We start from the raw sequence: 14,659 nt of genomic DNA, 5'->3' as shown, positions 1-14,659 counted from the left end.
AACAACAACAAATACACAGCCGCGTATGAGCGTTTCTGTTGTACTGTTGTGGTTGTAAGTGTATTATGTTAATATTAATTTGTTGTCGTTGGAATTCAGTTGACAGTTCTCTTATGTGCTTTGAGTTCTTTTATATCGTGCTCTCGCTGCAAATAGACATACTTTTGGTGAGTGTTAACCATGTGTTTGTTTTAACCACGTATACACATTGAACTTTGAATAATATTTATTTTTATATATATTATCGTCCGAAATGACTTGAAATAATTTTGAATGTTTTGCTTTTAGGTACATTCAATTAGTAATATACTGTACTGAAAGAATGCCACGTACAAGACGAGCAAACATTGGCAGGCGTTCACGTCAATCAAATGCTACAGCGTTAAATCGAAGATCACAAAGTGAAGAAGATCGTGTTCGACGAAATGAAGTGGAAACACAACGACACAGATGGAGAAATCAGTCGGTTAATAGTGAAGCACCAAGAAACCGTCGTGGGCGTACGTCCGTTTATGATAAACATATGTACGTCAAATGGTACGCGCGGCTTTCAATTACGATGCCACCATTGATTACAGCATGCATGCCTACATTGGCCAAATGAATATAGAATGTATACATTGCAAAGCAATTAAATTTAGAAACGAAACGCCTGGTAGGTGCTGTGCTGGTGGGAAAGTCAAATTGCCGGTGCTAGAACTTCCGCCAGAACCTTTGCATTCATTGGTTTTTGGCAATTCACCAACGTCAAAGCATTTCCTCTTAAACATTAAAAAATACAATTCATGCTTTCAAATGACATCTTTTGGAGCTACAAATATTATATTATGAGAGATGGATTTATGCCGACGTTTAAGGTTATTACTTCGTTTGGAATAAACAATATCATATTTAATTTATGTGCCGTCCCTGTGTTCGATGTTTTTAAAAATTCAGATCCGTTATCTACATATATTTCTCGAACTTTACAGATTCAAGGTCAAATATATCATAGAGCTGGGTCTTTGCTACCATTCCCAGATGGTGACCATCAATTTTTGCAAATGTATTTTATTGGTGATGAGAATCGTGAATTAGATCAGCGCTGTGCAATATTGACGAATACGAAAAGATCAATCGTGAATGAATTGCAAAAAATGTTCCATCAACCCAATGAATTGGTGAAATTGTTCAAAGTGGCACTCGATCTGATGCCCACAGATGGCCACAAAATCATAATAACAGCCATTAAAACACCAATTGGGGAGCACGCCAGACTATTCAATGTACCAACGATTGATGAAGTAGCCATTGTTGTGGTTGGTAAACAGTTTCGGCCACGAGATATTGTTTTGTATCGTAGAAATGAGCAATTACAACGTATTTCAGAACTCCATCGCTGTTATGATGCATTGCTATACCCCATTTTGTTTTGGAGAGGAGAGGATGGCTATCATATCAACATACCAATGATAAATCTAACAACTGGTACATACATATCTTATTTTTGTTTAAAACTGATTTTTAAATAATTTTCATACGCTAATTAATTTTTACATTGCATTCGAAACCGTCAGTGCGATGAATTTTTATTCGTATCAATTGATGATTCGCCCTCAAGAAAACAATTTTATTTTGCGATGCAATCAACTTTCGCATCAATATATCGTCGATATGTACGCCAAAATTGAAAGTGAGCGATTCAATTTCATCCGTCACAATGAAGCCCGATTGAGATCAGAGGAATACGAACATTTGCGTGACGCAATAATCAATGATGCAAATGTGAATGATATCGGCCGTTTAACAATTTTACCATCATCATATGTTGGTAGCCCACGTCATATGCATGAATATACGCAAGATGCGATGACACATTTCATCACATTTACATGCAATCCGAAGTGGGTCGATGTGTCTGATTGTTTATTTGATGGTCATGTGCCAAAAGATCGGCATGACATAACGGCCCGTGTATTTCAACAAAAATTGAAAAAAATAATGGATCTGATTGTCAAACTCCGTGTATTTGGAGAAGTGCGGTGCTTTATGTATACCATAGAGTGGCAAAAAAGGGGTTTACCTCACGCACATATCTTGATTTGGTTGGTACACAAAATAACACCTGATATGATTGATACTGTCATATCGGCCGAAAATCGAGATCAAACCATCGACCCAGGATTATTCGAAGTTGTCAGGAAAAATTTGATTCACGGTCCCTGTGGGGATATTAATCGAAATTCACCCTGCATGATTGATGGCAAATGTTCGAAACGTTTTCCAAAACAATTGATTGCTGAAACAATTACAGGAGATGATGGATATCCACAGTATCGTCGACGATCAACTGAAGCCAACGGTAAATCAACTGTAATTAAACTTCAAAATCAAGACGTTGAAATCGATAATCGGTGGATAGTTCCGTACTCACCGATACTGTCAAAAATGTTCAACGCTCACATAAATGTAGAATATTGCAATTCTGTAAAGTCAATCAAATATATTTGGTAATATGTGAATAAGGGCAGCGATATGGCTGTTTTTGGAGTGGCTCCTGAAGATAGTCATGATGAAATTTTGCAGTATCAAATGGGGCGCTATATTAGTACGAATGAAGCTGTATGGCGTATTTTATCGTTTCCAATTCATGACAGACATCCGGTTGTTGTAGATTTGGCAGTTCATCTTGAAAACGGCCAACGCGTTTACTTCATTGCTGCAAATGCTTAACAAAGAGCAGTAGAGCCACGAGCAACTACACTGATAGCTTATTTCCAGTTATGTGAAACGGAGTGGAAGTGAAAGTGAAAGTGTGTGCATGCGTAAAATTTCATGTGTTTGGTGGTTTCTACTGCCTTCGCTTACACCCCCAGCGGGTCGGGGAAAAGAATACATCCGCGGTAAGGCATGCCTGTCGTAAGAGGAGACTAAAATCTGGCAGGAGAGGAAGGGGCTCGGTGTTATAGTGAGACCCCTAAAGATAATATGACATAAAACATTTAATTTCTATAATTTAGCTGAATTAACGTTTCCGGCATGTGCCGCCCAAAATAAAGGCACATATTATTAACATGTGCAACAATTGCCAAATTTGCATTTCCGGCACATGCCAACATTTTTTATATTTTCCAGACAAACAATTCTTTGGAATTGTTTTGCAAGTAATTTACTAAAAGACGAAATGTGCAAGATAGTCAAAAATAAGGTATAAGTAATACTGCTGATTCTAATTAGCGAGCTCAGCTCAGTTAAGTTTAAGTTCAGTTCAGTTGGGTTCAGTTTGGGTTCAGTTCGGTTTAAGTTTAGTTTAAGTTTAGTTTAGTGAATTGATGTGGAATAAAAAGTGTAATAAAATAAAATAAGTGTAATGAAATTGTAAAACTCAATAAAACAAAATAAGTGTAATAAAAAATAAAATTAGTTTTTTTTAGTTCCCGAAAAACTCGAAACTAAAACTGGGGCAGTCGGTAGGATACCGTAATTATCCTATCCACTATAAGAATAGTAAGGATAAGTGGGTTTTTACCCTTAATACGGTCCTTTGACTTTTCCGCGAAGTTGTTGGCCGAAGATTGCCGCAACAGTGGAAAATTTTTCAATAAAGTGTTCCAGCAACTAAACGGTGAACTAATTAACTTAATAATATCGCTCCTGTTACATTTTTTCAATTACATAAATCTGAACACATTTGTGCGTGTGCAAAGAGAACAACAACACATAATAAGCAAAGAAAACATCACCAAATTACCATTAAGTTTAACCATCGGAAAGTCAACCAGCAAAAATCAAACAGCAGCAAATATTTCCCGATTTGAATTACCACCATCACACTCGAGAAAGGCACCAACACAGGACATCCACTGCAGGAGGAAGACATCGCAGAAGTGAGCCAATTAAGTAAAACTATCAAAAGTTATCATTAAATTATATAGTAAGGTAATATTGTAAAATACCAAAATTTAAATGGCCCAAATAAATTTCGACCCTCTTAAGTATTTAGGGACTCTTCCCGAATTTAATGGAGATTTTAGGGACCTTGTTTAGTTTGATAGACAAAATCCACCCGTTACTCCAACAATATGACAAACTGTCACAATCCCTTTTTTCGGATCTAATAAAAAGCAAACTGAAAGGAAAAGCTAGAGAAGTTGTCGAAATCAATTGCCAAGCCATTTCGTGGAGCGATATAAGGGGTGTACTACAAAATAATTTCGGCGATAGGTTAAGCTGCGACGATTTATTTGATCTACTCAGGGCAACAGTCTTCAAAAGTACTAGCGTAGAATTTTATGAAGAAATAAAAAAAAATTAAGACGGTTAAATAACAAAACGCTTTCGGTTCTCGGGCAAGAACAAGGAGGACTAAACTTAGCAACCCAAAATAATTGTATAGCCGCGTTAAATGTATTTAAATCTAAAATACCTGAACCGATGAAGAAAATATTAGCTTGTAGAAACCCCAACAGTTTGGAAGAAGCGATGAACATCTTTTTCGAAACAGGATACGCCCACCAGAGGATAGAAAATCTTCCTTATTTCAATAAAACGAAGTTAGATCAGAACCCTCATACACAAAGATCCAATCCTACCAGTAGGCAAAACTACAACCAACCAGATAGAAGACAGCACTATCAAAACAGGAGAAATTTTCAACCACAAAATAGTGGACAATTTAGATCGAATTTCTACCCACAAAATAGTGAAAATGGCCGTCTACAAAATAACGGACAATTTAGATCAAATTTCTACCAACAGAATAATGGACAATAAAATGGAAATTTCCAACCAAATAACGGACATCTGAGACAAAATAATTATTACGGGCATAACGAACAAAGAAATAACTTTACTCAACCAAACCAGAACAGTAGGATCAATAACCAAACGAATAACAGTTACAATAAACAACCGCCACCTGAACCGATGGATGTTAATAGTTATGAATTTAGTATCAAACCAGGTGAACGGACGATCCAAAATTTTCAGGAATCAGCCTCGGAGAAATACCATATTTAAAGATAAAGACCAAAGTAGGGCACATAAAGTGTATCATAGATACAGGTGCGAGCCATTCCATATTAAATCCAGGTATATGTAATCCGTCATGGATACATCAAATCCAACCCATATCCATAAAAACTCTACAACATAAAATATTTACTGATAAAAAAGCCAGAATACCAACTTTTAAAGAGTTTGGAAACTCCTTGGAATACTTAGATCTTTACATCATCCAATTCCACGGGCTTATTGGAAATGATATTTTAAGACCGTTAAACGCTTCTATCGACTATCTAACAAACACCATAACTATTGGTGAATTAACACTCCAAATGTATTTCCAAAATAAAAATAGTAACAAGTATAACCATAAGATACAAGAAACACCTAAAACTGAACTCATATATATTAGAGAAGAAAATGGCAATATTGGAATTGTCAACGAAGGAATATTAGACGTCGAAAATGATGAAGTAGAAATAAATCTTACTTCCACTCAAAATAATATATTCACGCAGGAGGTGGATTACAAGAATTTTAATATCATTGAGAATAAATTTCATAGACCACTTTGCGATCAGATTCGCACGAACCATTTCAATTCAGAAGAGAAAAATCAATTAATGACATGTATAAAACATTATTCTGAAATATTTTATCAAGAAAACACAAAACTGACTTTTACTTCCGCCATTAAACATAACATACGTACGGTTAATAATGTACCAATATTCAGTAAATCTTACCGCTATCCATATATACATAAAGAAGAGGTAAAAGCACAAATCCAACAAATGCTTAAAGACAAAATAATAAGACCTAGCAATTCACCCTACTCTGCACCTATATGGATCGTTCCTAAGAAGGCCGATGCCAGCAACAAAACCAAGTGGAGACTTGTCATTGACTACCGGAAACTAAATGAGGTAACGGTAGATGACAAATATCCAATACCAAATATAGACGAGATATTGGATAAACTTGGTAGGTGTCAATACTTTTCCACCCTTGATTTAGCCAAGGGATTCCACCAGATAGAGATCGCAGAGGAGGACATCCATAAGACCGCTTTTAGCGTAGAAGACGGTCACTATGAGTTTTTGAGAATGCCATTTGGACTGAAGACAGCCCCAGAAAGAATACAGTTTTAAGCGAATATATTAATAAGATATGTCTAGTCTATTTAGACGACATTATTATATTCTCTACATCTTTGCAAGAGCATTTAAATTCAATGAATTTGATTTTTAAGAAACTAAAAGAAGCTAATTTGAAAGTTCAATTAGCCAAATTCCTGAATTCCTAAAAAAGGAAACAGAATTTTTAGGACATATTGTAACCCAAGATGGAATAAAACCAAGCCCAAGAAAAATAGAGTGCGTAAAAAACTTTCCCATTCCAAAGACACCAAAACAAATTAAGCAATTCCTCGGACTTATCGGGTACTATAGAAAATTCATCAGAGATTATTCAATGATTGCAAAACCGATGACAAAATATTTAAAGAAGGCGCTAAAATAAAATTATCCGACCCAGAATATCAGGAAAGTTTTAATACCCTTAAAACTTTGTTAATAAATGAACCAATCTTAACATACCCAGCTTTTTCCAAAATATTTATGGTCACAACGGATGCAAGTAATTTCGCCTTAGGCACCGTTTAATCACAGGATAATCATCCAATCTGTTTTGTAAGCCGTACATTAAACGAGCACGAGTGCAACTACAGTACTATTGAAAAAGAACTTTTGGCTATCGTATGGGCCACCAAATATTTCAGGCCATACATTTTCGGGCGCAAGTTCATTACTGACTGAAACTGACCATAAGCCATTAACCTGGGTTTTTTCTATTAAAGAACCGAACTCAAAGCTCATTAGATGGAGACTCAAACTCTCCGAATATGACTACGAAATTAAGTACAAAAAAGGTACGAAAAACAGCAACGCAGACGCACTTTCGAGAATTGAACCCACATCCATTAGTGTAAACGTTTTGGAATCAAATTCAACAACACTTAAGGAAACTTCTAACCCTATTAATGTTTTCAAAAACCAAATCATTATAAAGAAAATCTACTCGGGTTCGGCTAGGATCAAAAACAAGAAAGTATTTAATAATAATAGAAAAACCATAGGAGTTAAAGAACTCGATAGAGAGACTTCAATATCGATATTAAAAAACCATTTCAATCCAAATAAACTAAACGCAATCCTCATAGATGATGACCTTTTTGATGTAATAAAAAGTAAGTACGAGGAACTATTTTCGAATAATAACAAATTTAAAATAATAAGATGCACAAAGTTACTTGAGGACGAAAATAAACTGACCGCTCTTATAGAAAAGGAGCATTTAAATAAAAATCATAGAGGAGTTAAAATCCCAAATTTACAATCCAAAATTAAAGTTAAGAATTACACAATTCATAAATAATTGTGAAATTTGTAATATAGAAAAATACGACAGCAGACCACCGAAATTACCTTATAAACTTACAGAAACGCCTTTGAGACCTCACGAAATTATTCATATCGATGTTTTTTATACACTAGAAAAACAACTGTTTTTGACGATGATCGATAAATTTACCAAATACGCATGGATAGAATTCAAAACAAAATTACTTCAGTATATTAACTTTTACGGAGAGATAGAAAAAATTGTCGTAGATAACGAACTTGGGTTTAAAGCCATACCAATGAAAGAATTTCTTGAAGACGAGGAGATTAATATACATTTCACATCCAGTAGTAATCACACTTCCAACGCAGATGTCGAAAGACTACATAACACAATTAATGAACACCTTCGACTCCTTAGACACGATGAGAAAAATCATCAGGAAACAGTACAGGAAAAAATGATGAGGATAATAGGGTTCTATAACAACATTATGCACAGCACTACAGGGGTTAAACCAATCGATTTTATAAATGGTAAAATTCACGAAGAAAAATATTCCGAAACCCGCGAATTAATTTTGAAGAAAAAACATAGTTACATAAATAGATTAAATAAAGATAGACAAGACATGAAATTACAAGAAGGCACCAATTTTATAAAAGATATAAGAGGTGGTAAGAATCACCGAAAATATAGGAAGATAGATGGCAATAAAATTGATAACGAACATTTGCAAGACTCAAGAACCGGAGTTAAATATTATAAAACGTATATAAAGCGTAAGGAAAAACATTATATCAAACCGTTTAACAAATATTTTCACATTTTTACGTGACCACATTGACGACATTGGACAAATAATATTCTCTTGTAAATTAGGAATAATCCCTTCTGACATTCTCACTAAAACAGAATTTGATCTAATACGCGACTTCGACAGTTACACTAACATTAAAGTAGCCGTCGCATTACAGGACAATGACATTATTTTAATTCTCCAAATACCGCAATATTCACAAAAAACCCTGTCAAAAATTGTATTTGAACCAATGCCTAATATTAATAATCTATAGTATTATTTTAAAACATGGCGTTTATTCTGACTAAACTACAATATGTACAGATATGAAATATATATCAAAAGAAAGGTTTTGATGAGCATATTTCCGGAAAATTATAAAAATTAAAATTGGTTAATTTGTTCATGAAATATCTGCGTGTAAAGTTTCAAAATTTTCATATTGATAACAGCGATGTCTATGAATAAAAATATATACTTTTCTAATCAGCATAACTTTTAATATATTATATAAAAGTGTCACATATGCTGTTTACTTTCCGTGGGAAAAAAGCCCACCCGATTTTCGGGGGTTACATACTAGTAAATCTATTAAATTAAGCTTATATGAAGTACTTATGGATTCTAATAATAATATTTTTGACTAGTATGTAACCCCCGAAAATCGGGTGCGCTTTTTTCCCACGGAAAGTAAACAGCATATGTGACACTTTTATATATTAAAAGTTATGCTGATTAGAAAAGTATATATTTTTATTCATATGTAATATGTAAGAACTTATGCACATTTTTAAAATTTTTTTTCAGTTAAATCAGTAATTTTTTTTTTTAAACTACTTCATTATAAACTACATTCAACGTCAAGTTTTCGTTATTGCCCATTTGAACTCGTATATTTTCCCAGGATCTAACCCGGCTTAACGCAACATAAAGTTGGCCGTGAGCAAAGCAATCCTCCTTTAAATGAAGCCCCGCCCTTGATAATGTTTGCCCCTGGGCCTTATTTATTGTTATGGCGAAGGCTATTATAATGGGAAATTGGCGGCGCTTCAACGTAAAAGGAAGTGTGGTTTCGCTCGGCTGCAAATTTATACGAGGCAATAGAAATCGCCTTCCCTGAGCCTCTCCGCATAATACTTCCGCGAGCAAACAATTCGGATGCATATGTTTTATGATAAGTCGTGTGCCATTCACCAACACAATTATACATTTTTTTTTTTGACATTCGTAAAATTTCTTGGATTTGCAAAAGTAAAAATTGTGTTTTCACAGATCTTTACGTTTTAAAAAATTTTAAGAAGAATGGTAAAAAAAATGTTCAAAGTTCATATTCATATATGATTTGATAATGGCTGCATACATAAAAATATACATGTACACACATAGAATACAATACAAAGAAAAAAAACACTTAAAAATGTATATCTGTGTCAAAAAGTTCGTTGATTTGATGGGTAATAGTGTTCTTTTAAATGGCGTTGGGCATCGTCTATTACTATAAAATTTGTCTGAGAATAGCCCAAATACAGTTTACCTTTGAAATAGTATCAAATAAATAACTAATTTGTCTCTCTCTCCTCATTTTTTAAAACTAATTAAAATTTTGAGTTTTGCAAAAAGGATCAAACGCACACAAAATTTTTAAGTACATACATACGTTTATATATTGTAGTTCAATTGTACCATATATGAACGAAAACAAAAGAGGATGCTTCTACCAATCATATCCAATACGTGACGTTTCAAACATTTATCACTTACTTACCTTCTACTTAAAGTAGGAACTCTTCTACGAACTCTTCTTGGTCGTCCTCTAGGCATATTTTAAAATTAAATATGGATGTACTTTTTTCTTAAAATAAATTCTATTTTGCGTCTGTCCAAAACTCTTTCTAATTTGCACTGTTACCGTTGTTTTAAGTGAATTGACAAATTTCAAGTCAATTATCAATTCATACCAATTATTGCCATCACAACAAAATTTTGAAAAAAATTCGCAGCACCCGTTGGGTCTATGTTCATGAATACATATTTATTAGTAAAGAGAACAAAACAGAACAATTATTGAGAATCCCAATGCTGTGCTCATTAGAAAGAGAGCTAAGGCCGGGGTCACACTGTGCGTTTTCACCGGAGCGGTTGAAATGCATGGTCAGTCAGCGTCAATCTGCGTCAGTCTGCTGCATTCTGTAAGCACAACAAGATGTCCCGGAAAATTTTGAGAAAAAAAATAATTGCAATTTCGCTATTGGAAGCGGAAGGATTATTGAGAGAGCCAGTGAATCGCCAACACTGGGTCCATCCATTCTTTTCTCATCGTGAATCAACTGAGAAATTTCGACGGTTTTTCGAAAATATTCGCCTCTATAGTGATAAATTTTTTAAATATTATCGAATGTCAATAAAATCTTTTGACGAGTTGCTGGAAATCTTAAGACCTCAGATATCAAGAGAAAATACACAATTTCGAAACTCCATAAGTGCAGAAGAAAGATTGACAGTTACACTCAGGTATGTAAAAAATCGATATATGTATATTAAATTATAATATCATCACAAAATAATAATACGTTAATATATTATTTTCGTAAATAACATCAATAATGAATAAGTAAAAAGTAATCTACATTAATGATGGTAATAAAAGTCCATGGAAGTCGAGGATTCTGAAGATTCTTCATGAAAAGAATGTTGTGTTGTTTCTCTTGCTGGCTGTGACTGCACTGAAGTTGGTGATGGTGTTGTGATTGGGTTTGGACGTTGCAGTGGAAGAAGTGACGGTGATGGCGACGATCGATGCATGGGCGATGGTGGTTGCATTGAAGTCGGCGATGGCGATGGTATTGGATGTGGACTTTGCATTGGGAGAAGTGACGGTGATGGCGACGATTGATGCATGGGCGACGGTGGCTGCATGGAAGTTGGCGATGGTGTTGGTATTGGCGGAGGTCTTTGCATTTGACCAAATGACGGCGATGGTGAAGATTGATGCATGGGCGATGGTGGTTGCATAGAATTTGGCGATGGCGTTGGATATGACCCTTGAATGGGATATGATGACGGCGGCAATTGATAAGAAAAATCAGTCGATCTGGATTCCGGTTGCGAAAAAACATACATCGATGATTGAGTTGATGGTGGAAAATTTTGCATGGATGTGTTAATTCCAGAAAAGTGCGAGCTTCGCCTGCGTTGTGCATTTCTAAAGAAGTCCAGCGTCAGAAATTTAAAATCCATTTTTTCATCGTCATTTAATTTTTTATAATCAGATAAAAGTGACAGAATATATATTTTATCTGGATCTTCATCGCCTTGGTCGGTATTTGTCAAGTCTAATTTTTGTAATAGAGCACTTTGAAATGGTGTAAATCGCTCATTTTGTCGCTGACGAGATGCAGATCGTGATGGTGTTTGCAATCCGCTACCAGAACTGGTTGACGGTGGTTGCACCTGATGGTCCTCTTCCTCATCAACAGTATTTCCTGAAGGTCCTTGGGTTTCGCTGCTATCCGTGGTTTCGATATTGCCTGATGTCCTACGTTTTTCTACTGTATTCAATAGAAATTGAAGAGCTGTTTTTGCTGCTGGATCGCCACTTTTTCCTCTATTTAGATATTTTAAAAAGTTGTCCCTGATATGGCGCCATTTGCATTTCATTTCCTTTCCTGTAAGAATATAAAAAAATCAATAAATTTCATGATAATTAATACTATAAATTTTGATTACACATCTAAATATGGGTAAGCCCTAATATAGAATTTATTATAATTATTAATATTTCATTATTTTTTATTTTTTTGCAGGTACTTGTCTACAGGAAATAGTTTCTCGGCATTACAATTTGAATTTTACATCGCAAGACCCACAATAGGAGCAATCATTCGAGAAACGTGTAATGCTATTTGGCAATGTCTAAAAACAATGGAAATGCCGGAGTCTACGACAGATGTGTGGTTGGACATCGCTGAGGAATTCTATAGAAAGACAGATTTTCCGAACTGTGTTGGTGCAATAGATGGCAAACATATTCGTTGTATTAATCCTCGACAAGGAGGGTCCAATTTTTTCAATTACAAGAAATTCTTTTCTATAGTGTTAATTGCGGTAGTCGACGCTAACCTGAGGTTTATTGCTATTGATGTGGGCGCCTATGGAAGTGAAGGAGACTCTACAGTATTTAGGGACAGTCCATTAGGCAGAAAACTTTACTCAGGTCAATTAAATTTACCAACTCCTCAATTATTGCCAAATACGGACGAAAATCCTCAACCATTCGTAATGGTTGGGGACGAGGCCTTCAAAATTTCCACAAATCTTTTACGACCATATTCGTCCCGTGGCCTTGATCCATGCAAAAGGGTCTTCAATTACCGACTTACCAGATGTCGACGCACCGTGGAATGTGCGTCCTATTCTCGTACAACCGGATTTCATTGATGAAATCGTTAAAGCTTGCTGCATTTTGCATAATTTTGTTCGTAAAAGAGATGGGATTAATTACGAAGAAAGTGACACATGCACCTTAGTGGACTGTGATGAAGTTGGGCAATGTCCACGTGGACATGGATTAGAAATTCGTGATTATTTCGCGAATTATTTTATGGGTCCCGGAGCCGGCCTTTTCAGGCCCAATATATGTATTAAGATTATAATTTGTTTAATTATTTAGATAAACTAACAATTGAAAATATATACATATATGAAAATAAAAAATCTCTTACCTTTTTCTTCCCGCTCATTAACATCCAATTCCGCCCACTCTTGATAAACATTTTCGCCAACTTCTATCCACGCTTTTTCTCTTGCATTCTTATCACTATATTCTTATCCCAAAGGGCCGGCTTTTCTTGAATGCAAGTTATAAATTTATCCGTATCGAACATGATTGCAAAACGCTGCGTTTGAACTGCACAGTGTGACGGTATTCGTAAGAATATTTGTGTCGTCGATGTCTTCCGGTCTTACGGTCAAGCCGGATCGCCGCAGCAAGTTGCGGCAACCGTCCGGTAGGTGCGGCGACAACGCATAGTGTGACAACTGTCATACAAACGCGTACGTCATTGCCATCCTTTCGCGCCGGAGCGTTTTCAACGCAGGGGTGCAAACGCATAGTGTGACTCCGGCCTAAACAAAGCAAACGTACTCATATATATGCGTATATTTGTGTGTCATCCCTCTTTGCATAGACATCGCTGTTATCAATATGAAAATTTTGAATCTTTACACGCAGATATTTCATGAACAAATGAACCAATTTTAATTTTTATAATTTTCCGGAAATATGCTCATCAAAACCTTTCTTTTGATATATATTTCATATCTGTACATATTGTAGTTTAGTCAGAATAAGCGCCATGTTTTAAAATAATACTATAGATTATGTTAAAGGAAATCTAAAAAGAAACCTAGTAAAATTAACAGATAAATGTTTATTAAATATTATCAATTTTGAAGAAGCATACTGCGATATGCAAGACAGCAAAGAAACTAAAATAATAAAAATTATCCCTGGAATACTTACTTTTAAAAACTTCGACTCAAAGATAACACATAATTGTAATAAAATGGAAATAAAGCCAAAAGGAAATTTTATGATCAAATTTGAAAATTGTGAGATCCAGGCACTAAATAGAACATTTTTTAATACGAAAATTAAAATTTTTGACAAATTTATTTTGCCAAGTTCCTTAACAAAAATAAAAGGAAAAAGGAATGAAACAATAGATAACTTAAAATTGGAATCATTATATATAGAACAAGTAAAAGATGCAGAATCTATCCAAAAAGTTATCAAACAAAATGTATATTCAAATTTATTTAATATTAGCATTAACACAATACTCATAATCACAATTATTTTGTTAACAATATTCTTTGTACATAGCATTAGAAAGAAAATGACCATATTGCATATTTTGTCGGAGCCTCAAACTAACGGTGGGGGTGTTATAGTGAAACCCCTAAAGATAATATGACATAAATTTTTTCATTTCTATAATTTAGCTGAATTTACGTTTCCGGCATGTGCCGCCCAAAATAAAGTTAAATATTATTAACTTGTGCAACAAATGCCAAATTTGCATTTCCGGCACATGCCAACATTTTTTATATTTTCCAGACAAACAGTTCTTTGGAATTGTTTTGCAAGTAATTTAGCTCACTAAAAGACGAATTGTGCAAGATAAGGTCAAAAATAAGGTACAAGTAATACTGCTGATTGTAATTAGCGAGTTCAGCTCAGTTAAGTTTAAGTTCAGTTCAGTTGGGTTCAGTTCGGTTTAAGTTTAGTTTAGTGAATTGATGTGGAATAAAAAGTATAATAAAATAAAATAAGTGTAATAAAATAAAATAAGGGTAATGAAATTGTAAAACTCAATAAAACAAAATAAGAGTAATAAAAAATAAAATTAGTTTTTTTAGTTCCCGAAAAACTCGAAACTAAAGCTTCTCGGCTCGAAAGGCCTCATATAC

The 14,659-nt window shown here is 34.6% G+C and overlaps 1 pseudogene; it reads left to right on the top strand.

Annotated features, from left to right (window-relative positions):
• Positions 1–322: 322 nt before the first annotated feature.
• Positions 323–773, top strand: LOC129251178 (uncharacterized; annotated as a pseudogene).
• Positions 774–14,659: the final 13,886 nt, after the last annotated feature.

The sequence above is a fragment of the Anastrepha obliqua genome, unplaced genomic scaffold, assembly GCF_027943255.1.
Source record: "Anastrepha obliqua isolate idAnaObli1 unplaced genomic scaffold, idAnaObli1_1.0 ptg000009l, whole genome shotgun sequence".
Taxonomy (NCBI): Eukaryota; Metazoa; Arthropoda; class Insecta; order Diptera; family Tephritidae; genus Anastrepha; species Anastrepha obliqua.
Note: the sequence above shows the minus strand (reverse complement) of the source record. Positions and strands in the feature narration are given on the sequence as shown.